This window comes from Myripristis murdjan, chromosome 21 (genome assembly GCF_902150065.1).
Source record: "Myripristis murdjan chromosome 21, fMyrMur1.1, whole genome shotgun sequence".
In the NCBI taxonomy this organism is placed as follows: domain Eukaryota; kingdom Metazoa; phylum Chordata; class Actinopteri; order Holocentriformes; family Holocentridae; genus Myripristis; species Myripristis murdjan.
Genome location: NC_044000.1, coordinates 23,737,501 through 23,747,500, shown reverse-complemented (window position 1 = coordinate 23,747,500; position 10,000 = coordinate 23,737,501). Strand labels below are relative to the sequence as shown.

Below are 10,000 nucleotides of genomic sequence, written 5' to 3'. Positions count from 1 at the left end.
CTCTTTCACTTTCTCTCTCCTGCTATTTTTATCTCATGCATGCATACACACACACACACACGCGCACACACACACACACACACACCTCTTAGCCACAAGTCACTGCTTTGCCAAACACCACCTATACTAGTTCCTCTTTTAGTCCCAAATTTGCATCTGTGCTCGTTTGCAGCCTGTTTTGTTTACCGGCTCGGCTTCACTCTGCTTCTCTGTCAGCTTCATTCTGATTCCTCGGTACAAATTAAAGTAAACAACAGAGCCTACAGTCGAGCTGTCACTGTGAGTGCCGCTCAAAATCAGGACCACACTTCCCATAAACCCTTTTTCGCAATCCGTCTTCAAAAATAGTCGCCTCTTTAATGTCGAACAGCGCCCTCTTTCTGTTTTGTGGTGCAAAGCGATCGAGCAGATTCCCAGACAAATCCAGCCTGTAACACAGGTCAGACGTAACGTTGACGACAAACTTTTGGAATACGTAATCACACATTTGCACGTCTTAAATTGCGACTGAATGCGCTGAATTGCTACCAAAATAATAGGCCTAATTATGCATTACAGTTATATGTATTTAACATTTAACATGTTCTGTGGGCTTTAGTAACAGACAGTAGAGGCGCAATCAAGGAACTCTATAGCTGCAGTTGGTGGTTGCAGCTACTTGGTGAAGCCACACCCGCATTTCCTGTTTCTAAATATCTGATGAAGCCCTTTACCCCTCCTATTCTGTTTGGAGGGTTAAAGCCCATGTTTAATGTCTCTAAATAAATGATTAACATCTTTTTTTTTTTTTTTTTTTTTTTTTTGCTTCATATTTTATGAGTTTTCCTAATGTAATGGGTACAACCGGGTAAACATGAAATTCACATGATGATATGTTTTCAATGTCCTCTACACACTTTGTAACGCATCGGTTATAAATAACAAAAATCTGTACTTAGAAATAATATAAAGCCATTAAAACACCAAAAATTAATATTTCTTTCCGACTTAAGGTCAATCAGTGAGATTTTATGGCGATTTGCATATTTTTCCATTGTTGCGTAATAGATGTATAAGTGGGGGTGGGAGGGGGTTATGTTTTATTTAAAGGGCTATTTAGGTCGTCAGCAAAGAAACAAAGTACCTGACACATAAACTTTGGTAACAATTTTAGTTCTAATAATTTTGTGGAGATTTAAACTGCTGGGGTCAAAACATAAAACATAAAAGATGTTTGTAAATTTGAACATAACAGGAGTTAATGGTCGAAGCATGTTGGCTTTTTTAATCATTTGTAATATTTCCTCCCTTGTTGTCACATTTCCTGATATTCAGAGTGCCTGGAAAGCCCTTTTGAAAATGTAGAGTTCCTCTGATGGACAGTAACAGCAGACAATCAGCTGTCAGTGTGACACCTGTTGAAGGCTAGGCGACAGATAAAGTGTCGCGGCTCTTGACTAATTGAATTGATCGACCAATCAGGAGCCTCCGTTTCATGGCGCAGACTTCATGCACTGTATCCTCTCCTCAGACGACACGGCTCACTGTGGCCGTCTGTATCACTCAGTGGCTGCGGCATCTTCTGCCCACAGCCTCGTCTGGGTGTGTGTCGGCCTGTGAGTGTGTGTGTGTGTGTGTGTGTGTGTGTGTTGTGTGTATTCCAATATTTCATGGCATTACACACTTCTAAACTTACCGCTCCACTACATCCCCCCCCACACACACACTTTCTTAGTCACTCTCTCCCTCTCAATCTTCTCTTGCCCTCTCTCTCTGTCTCTTTATCTCTCTCTCTCTTTCTCTCTCTCTTTCGCTGCCCTAAATTCTTCGCAGGCAATAATAGAATGACATTTATCATAATCTTTCTCGCTTGCCGTATCGCCTGCTCGCTCGCTCGCTCACTCCATCCCTCCCTCACTCGCTCGGTCTCTTTATCTCTTCCCTCTCTCTCTCTCCTCCGTCTCGCCACCTATCTATCCCAGCCCTCCATCAGTTTATCCATCAACACCCTGTCCCCTGTCTCCTCCTCCTCTCATCCTCCTCCTCCTCCCTTCCCTCTTTCTCATCCATCCATCCATCCATCCATCATTTCAACCTTTCGTCACCGGCGAAGATCGAGGCTCCGGTGGGTTGAGGCGTGGATCCCTGCAGGTTTTTTTTTTTTTTTTTTTTTATGTGGCTGGTGGGTTTAAATGAAAAGATGATTAACTCAAATCTGCTTGATTAGCATCGCTTCCGTTTAATGAAATCCAGTCGCGAGCAGATTGCGCTGTCATGCTTGAACTCCTGAAACTTGAAACAAACTGCACCTCGCAGAGTAGGGATGGGCGTATTGATCCTGTGGTATCGATATATCGATACTCACATGCTACTCATTTGGCATCGATTTCCTTAAACAAATATCGATACTAACAAATAAGAACTGGGGGTGCATGCATAACTTTCAGCTGTTTTAGATAGCTTACTTCACTTACTAGGCTATGTGCTGAGACAGAAAATAATGGCTGATCGGTCTTTTTTTCTTTTTTTGACAAGAAAAGTGCAAGAAAGCAACAATAACAGTGAAAATGTGGAAATTTTTGTTCATATTTAATTTATTTCATTCATATTTATGTTATTTATTTTAATTTTTAGTTTTATTATGCATTGACCATAATAAATATGGTATAAATGGTCTGTATTTGTCATGAAATTTGTCTTAAATGTAATAATATTTTGAATGAAAAAAATTGCCAATAAGAAATGATCAGTATCGGTGTCGGTATCGATGAAAATGCAAGAAAAAGTATTGGTATCGCATCGAATCCTAAAAGTGTGGTATCGCCCATCCCTATCACAGAGCCACGGGCGTTAAATTACTCTTTGTGCTTAAATACAACACGTCCCAGCCCTAGTTAGTCGTGTTAAATTCACAGATTTGATTTCTGACGCCGGTTCGAGTCCGATTCCAGTCGCCTTTTACCTCAGCTAAACACTTTTTACACTCTCTCTCAGTCATTTACCTGGTAAGAATAGTTCAGACTGCTGTTTGCCATTTTGTTTTTGCGAGGGTTTCCAAGCATGAGTAACTTCTGGTTATCAGATTTCGACATCCGTCTCCTTAAACCCATAAAAACCCCTGCGCTTTGGAGTCATTTCCTGTCGTTGGTTGAGACTACACTATCACGCCTTATAAATCACGCCACAATTTTCTTGGAGGAGGATTGCGACCTGGATTTTCAGAGAGCCTCACTTTGGTTATCGGTGTTTTTTTTTGAATGGCACCGTCCTCCTGTGCCGTCACAGTCACAGTGGTAGCTTGAGTTTGAGTAAAAATGACAAAAGTATGCCAGAGTGATTGCCAGGAGACGTGCTCTGGAGAGGTGCAGGCGGTGACACTATAGACTTTATCCAACATAAAAAAAAAAAAAAAGGCAAGAATTTTTGAGAATTGCCAATTGAACGTCACAATCTGTGATTTGTGCATAATTTGGGCCTGTGTGCGCCCTCCAGCAAGAAGACATACAGGCTTTTCAGGAAGAAATACAAGGAAATAAATCACAGAATGATTGGTTTGTTTTCAGCAGAAGCTAATCCAGCTGGCCGGCCCAGCACGGTGACCCTAACCAGCATGACGGTGCTGTCACTAAGTTTCATCGCTGGAAAACCCTTTAGTGTTCTTCATGTGATGGATTCTTAGCCAGAACTGATTTGGGAAGAGGAGCGATCATGCACAGGTTTCTGTTCTGCGGCCATGGTAGGTGGATGATAAACAGATGTAGAGAATGATGCATTGCAGATTGTAGCTTCAAGTCGTCTACTATCGTCCAGAATATCTCTTTACGAGTCACATATTTTAACTGCCTTAGGGACTTCAAACCTTCACATCATTAGGCCTACTCGGATAATCTCGTAAATCAATCGCTAGTGCCATGTTTTTGCTTATTTAAACTTTTAAAATTGCATTAAAACCTCCCTGTCTAGTATGGAGTGTTGGATTAGTGTTGCCGTATTAGTTTTCCCATCACGCCTTACCACCTGTGCATACACACATGCACTGTAGGCTACACACACACACACATACACACTCTGTTTTTCTCTCTCTCAAGGCCATTTCCCCTTTCTCTAACTATCTCAGAGATAAGGGTAAATCTGCAAATCTGCCTCCGTCTTTCTTCTGATTTAATTTCTACTTCTTCATCGCCTCTCTCTCTCTCCCTCTCTCTCTCTCTGTCTCTCGTCTCATAAATGTATATGTGCATATATACATATACACACACACTCAGTGGCTACTTTATTAGGTACACCTGCACAATGTCATCCAATCCAATACAACTGTTCTGCCATAAAGTTTAGTTTTACAATGACTATAATGCTCAATGCCAAGTATAAACAGGGAGGACAAGCTAGACACCTCTCCATATAATGTAGTGCAGTACAAGACCTGTGCAAACTACAACCACAATAATAAACAAATAAAGACAGAATTAAATTGACACATTCTCCACAATGGCAACAAAAAACGAACATTATAAACTTCATAAAAAGGTAGAATTTATGGCAGAGCTGTTGCACTGAACTGTATTAGACTGATATATATTGGCTGATATAGACTGGTATATGTATGTATGTAGACACAGACACACACTTATATACAGAGAGAGAGAGAGAGATGGTTTTATATGGATATAAAATAGATTTAAATACTGGTGTGTGTCTCCTCAGGCTCAGGTCAGGTCTGGTGGCCCTGCTCAGCATCTCAGCTGTTCCTGGAACTGAGACCTCAGATGTTTCTCCTGGAATCTGCAGGAGCCACTCACAGCCCCTCTAGCTCCTGTTACCACGGCGACTACTGCGGATTTCCCCTTCCACGTCCGATCTAGTTTTGCTTACTTTAGCCCTCGGTATTTCTCCGGCTCCTCACGCTCTTGTCTCCCTGATGTTGTCGTCACCGTCGCTCGGGATCGCCGCATCGATCACGTCCCACCGTCTTCTGCTCCGCGTCGGTCAGCCGGCACCTGCTCGTCAGTCTGGAACCTGAAGTCCCGCGGGATCCCAGCTCTGCCAGTGCCATTCTCCGCCGCCTTGGCAGCGTCTCCCGTTTGGACTTGGGGACTCCCAGTCTGCGTTCAGTGCAGATGTTCCTGCACGCTATGCCAGCCGCTTGAGCGTGCGCCCTCCCATCTGACACCCTTACTGCATCTTAAATCGTAAACACATCATATGCTCGTCATGCTTGAGACTTGGATGTCTGCCCCAGTGATGGTGCTGGTGGCACTGGTGCTGTGTGATGCCTCTTTGTCCCATACATCCCTGCTCTGGGTGGGGGGTCTGACGTCGTTCCCTTGTTTCCCTGCTCTCTCTTTTAGGAAAGGCCTTCCTGTGACTCTTTTGGCTCGTGCTCCTCTCGTGTTTCTCCTCAGCCTGGCAGCCAGAGCTGTGAGACTTTGTTTGGCAGTTTCCAGGGCCTCACTTACTGGCATTTTGCTGCACTTCTTCGGCAAGGGCCTGTTTTTCATCACGCCTTTCTGCGCTTCTGGTCACTAACTAACATCTCTCCATGCTGCTTTGATCCGGGCTTGCAGCTTTCTCTTCCAAGGAGGGCACTGCTGGTGACCTGTGTTTTTTAATCCTGTGCCCAGGCATCTCCAGGATTACAGTTGCAGTGGCATATCTCAGAGATAAGCATAAAAAACCTCCCTCCGTCTCTTTCTGCTTTTATCGCATAAATATATGTGTGTATATTGAATGCACCGAATGGGGTTTACACGGTGGGACTGTAGCTTATTTCTGATGGCTGTTAATGTCTCAGATGTGAGGAAATCCTGCCATATCAATTGAATTTCTGACTTCCTTTCTCTTTCTCTCTCCCTTTATCTATCGCACTGTCTCTCTCTCTCTCTCTCTCTCTCCATCTGTCTCATTACGTCCTCTAGCAACCACTTCCAGCCATCACAGGCGTCCCCTTTAATTCAAGCCTTTCCAAGAAACACAAGCAGTCGACAAAGACAGGACAAGAAAAACTCCGCAGCAGCTCATTTTCCACCGGAAGTTGCCTCTTCTTGGCGTCGAACGCACGACAGACTTGATGTTTGGGAAAAGTGGGATGCATGAAAAGCCTTATCCTCGATCGGTTTACCAGTCGCATTGAATTTATCGTAAAAGCGGCGAATTTGAACTGTCCATTCTCAAGCAGAGAGGATGAAAGTGTGGTGAAACTCGAGCGCGTCGTCCCTGGCAGCTGGCCTGGTGTTTGACCTTGTCTTTTCCTCTGGTTTCACGTGTCCATTAATCCCTGAGCTGTTTGTAGCCCTGCTCTGGCGAACCTCACACTGACAGGCCTGGCACCGTGGATATGATAGTTTTGCTCCACTGAAACTCGTCTCTGTTGTGATGTTATGATTTCATACATGCTCTATTCGTTTTTAGTGTTTCGCCACATTTTACTTTTAGTTTTTGTGTTTGATTATTGCAGGCAGGGAGGATGAATCCTGAGTCTGATTTATGTCCTGTGCTTTGTTTTCCTACTTGTTTTTTTATTCTTTGTTACAGAATTATTTAATTTATTTTGATTGTTATTTAGGCAAGCTCATTCTTTAGCCAGACATGCTTCTGATGAAGGGCAAAAATAAATCTGCTGTACTGCACTTAAATGAACTTTTTATATTAAAAAAAAAAAGCGCAAGACACAGGTAGACAGAACGTGAAAATGAAGTAAATGTCAGTGTAAGGTTAATTGATATATCTTTCACTTTACTACTACGTCTTTCCTATAAGCTGCTCTTGATTTTAAAACAGAATACAGCGGTCCCTCGTTAATTGCGCGAGTTACGTTCTAAAAATAACCCGCAATAGGCGAAATCCGCGAAGTAGCCTAGTGCGCTTTATTTTTATACAATTATTATAGATGTTTTAGTCTGCTTTATTTTTTTTTTTATAATTATTATAGATGTTTTAAGGCTGTAAAACCCCTCACTACACACTTTATACACTTTTCTCAGACAGGCATTAACATTTTCTCACTTTTCTCTCTTGTTTAAACACTCAAAGTTCAAACCTTCGTAGAAAAATAAGTCCAGTAAAAAACAACAAAAAAAGCATGCAAAATTGCACTAAAAAAATCCGTGAAACTGCGAGGCTGCGAAAGGTGAACCGCGTTATCGCGAGGGACTACTGTATATGAGTTTTATTTGTTACTTTGTGGTTTCATTAAACCCGCAGTACGGAACATGAGATTAAATACGGCTTGACGAAAACGCTTGCCGGTTGGTTTTAATCTTCACATGCAAAGAAAAACAAGAAGGGAAAAAAACAACAAAAAAGCGAAGAATCATCAGATGAGGTAATTGACCGTGCTGTAATTTTAATTGTTTGATACCAGTAGAAATTCTCAACGGCGTGTTTTCAGGAAAGTGTGTCACTAAAGGTCACTTGTGCACCAGCTTTGCAATATCAGCGATACTGTGGGGAGGTTTATCATCGGGTGTCGGCTTATTCATCAATGCGTGAACTCATTTTTGCATTAGATTAAACACAGCGAATGTTTATTTATATGTAAGAAAAATTCTGGCACATAGCAACTATGGCTTTTCTCTTAGTTTTAGGTATTAATAGATAAAATAACATATAATATATACCTGGACAGAGCATTTATGCATTAGATTAAACATGGCGAATGTTTATTTATATGTAAGAAAAATTCTGTAAGAAAAGTTTTAGGTATTAATAGATAAAATAAGATATAATATATGCCTGGAAAGAGCATGTGATACACACAACAAGGTGACAAATAACACAGTTTTCATGTGCAGTGTTTGACATATGAAGAGGAGGCACTCGCTCATGCGTGTCATATGTCGAGGCAAAGTTTCCACAAAGACGCTGATAAAAAAAAAAAAGCGCGAGGTATCGCTTCGCCGAGCTTCTGTGTGTATTTAAAGCGCACCCCCAGTTCAGAAACCTCATTGAGATAAGGTACGAGGCCAGGTGAGAGGAAGTGAGAGGTGTGTGTGTGTGTGCGGCTGCCTGTCGGTGTGATCAGTGGACTGTAATAACGTGCGCACGCCTGTTCACGGAGAGCCTCTCGGGCACAGGCACGCACACAGGAAATGGGTGTGACGCTCCTTGGTTGTAGCCCAGTGTGACTGATGTGGTGTTGGCTCTCTCTCTCTCTCTCTCACACACACACACACACACACACACACACAGGCACACATAAACAAATACATAAACACACATTTTCATGAACCTTTGCGCCGCCCTCCAGAGTGATGAGCGGTTTGTAGGTGAAACAGGAGCGATGTGCATGTGTCTGTGGGCAATTGTAACAGCTGCCTCTTCGATAGTGTTTTATGTTGATGCACACACACACACACACACACACACACACACAGCACACGCACACACAGACATCTCTGCAGGAAACTGTCCTCCAGTAATGTCGCGTCTGAAGATGCTTAGACACACTGAGTCAGATCCTCTTTGAAAATCTCCTCTCTTCTCTTCTCTTCTCTTCTCTTCTCTTCTCTTCTCTTCTCTACTTGACTCCTCTCTTGAAGTTCAAATACAAAACAATCCCAAACAGACAAACAAAAGCAGAACAAAGCTATTATCTTTTCACGGTTCCATCTAATGTCCTTCACCTGGAGTTGCTAGGCAGCAGCAGAGATGATATTGAGGTGTAACAGCAGCATGGCGTGTATAGGGCTAGAGTGTGTGTGTGTGTGTGTGTGTGTGTGTGTATCCAGTGTGGAGTCAGTGCTCTGAAATGTCACGGTGGGTACGTTGGTTCTGGGGTTGCATAACTGTTCTCTTGGCTGGTGCTGGGTTTGTTTGACAGGCCCGCTGCCTGACTGGCTGCACCAGAGCCTTCAAGAGACATTTCTGCTGCTTTGGAGGCAAGTTTTAAATCAGCATGCACACACACACACACACACACACACACACACACACACAACCATGTAAACACTCACATAAGTGTTGGTGTGTGCGCAGAGAAGAATGGACAAGGACAGACATGCGACGTGAGACTCAAAGCCATGCTCTCATTCCCTGTCCGTCAAACACACACACACACACACACACACACACACATCGTATAGGTGCATATGCTTTCTGATGTGCAGGTCATACACTGCCCACATGCATGCCCTGCGCTTGACAATCAATAATTGAAAACAGGCTGTTTCTCCTCCCCGTCTGTCTCTGAAAGATTCATCAAGTCATTTACTAAACATCTCCTTTTTCAGAGGCGCGCGGGGCTGCCATCCAACGCTCTCCGCTCCCCTTCCTCCACCGCTGGCTGTCTCTCTCTCGCTCTCTCCCTCCATCTTCCTTCTCATGTGCTCTTCCCACAGTGAAAACAGGAATAGAGCGCTCGGATGTCATCCTGTGTTTCTCCAAGCCGCTCGGCTTCTTGGCTCGGCTCGCCGTGTCAAGCTGCCTCCTTGACCTCTCTCTGCTCTTTCTTCCTCCTCTTTCCTCACGTTCCTGCCTTAACTCAACCCCCCCCCATCTCTCTTTCTCTTCTTCTCCTGTTTCTTCTCGACGTGGGCCTGCTCGGCTCGTGCGTCTTCATTCCCCTCGATTCCTGTTTTTATCGCCACCTTTCTCTCGTCTCCATCTTCCCTCCTCTCCCTGCTTCTGCCGTTCTTCTCTCTCCCCTTATCTCTGTGCCTTCTCCTTCCCTTAATCTCCTCTCCGTGCGGCTCAGTCCTCTCTCTCTCTCTCTCTCTCTCCCCCTCCTCCTGTTTCCTTTTTTCCCTTTTATTGCTTCTCGTGCCTTCTCCTCTCAATCTCAGCTCCAGCTTCAGCTTCTATCCCTGCATGTGTTTGCGGATATCCGCGGTGTCGGAGGCCCACCAGAGAAGCCGGGAAGCTTTAAGCCGTTATGTAACATCTGTCCTCTTGACTTGGAAGTGTGTCATTGCTTCGGATAAGGGCCCCCGGGGGCCAAAGCCGAAAGACCCCTCCGTGCCTCCCCTGATAGCACTAATGCTGGGATGGAAGAGAAGGAGGGAGGGAGGGGAAGAAAGGGAGGAGG

General features: G+C 43.9%; 1 protein-coding gene and 1 long non-coding RNA gene across 2 annotated transcripts in view; both read left to right on the top strand.

Annotated features, from left to right (window-relative positions):
* The window catches only part of LOC115380007 (uncharacterized), a 19,270-nt gene extending 17,545 nt beyond the window's left edge, over positions 1–1,725 (top strand). Inside the window, exon 4 of the long non-coding RNA XR_003930287.1 lies at positions 1,715–1,725. This is a non-coding gene — a long non-coding RNA (uncharacterized LOC115380007). The remainder of the gene's footprint in view (positions 1–1,714) is intronic.
* plcl1 (phospholipase C like 1) overlaps positions 1–10,000 on the top strand; it is a 77,760-nt gene that overhangs the window by 33,446 nt on the left and 34,314 nt on the right. The window lies entirely within an intron of this gene.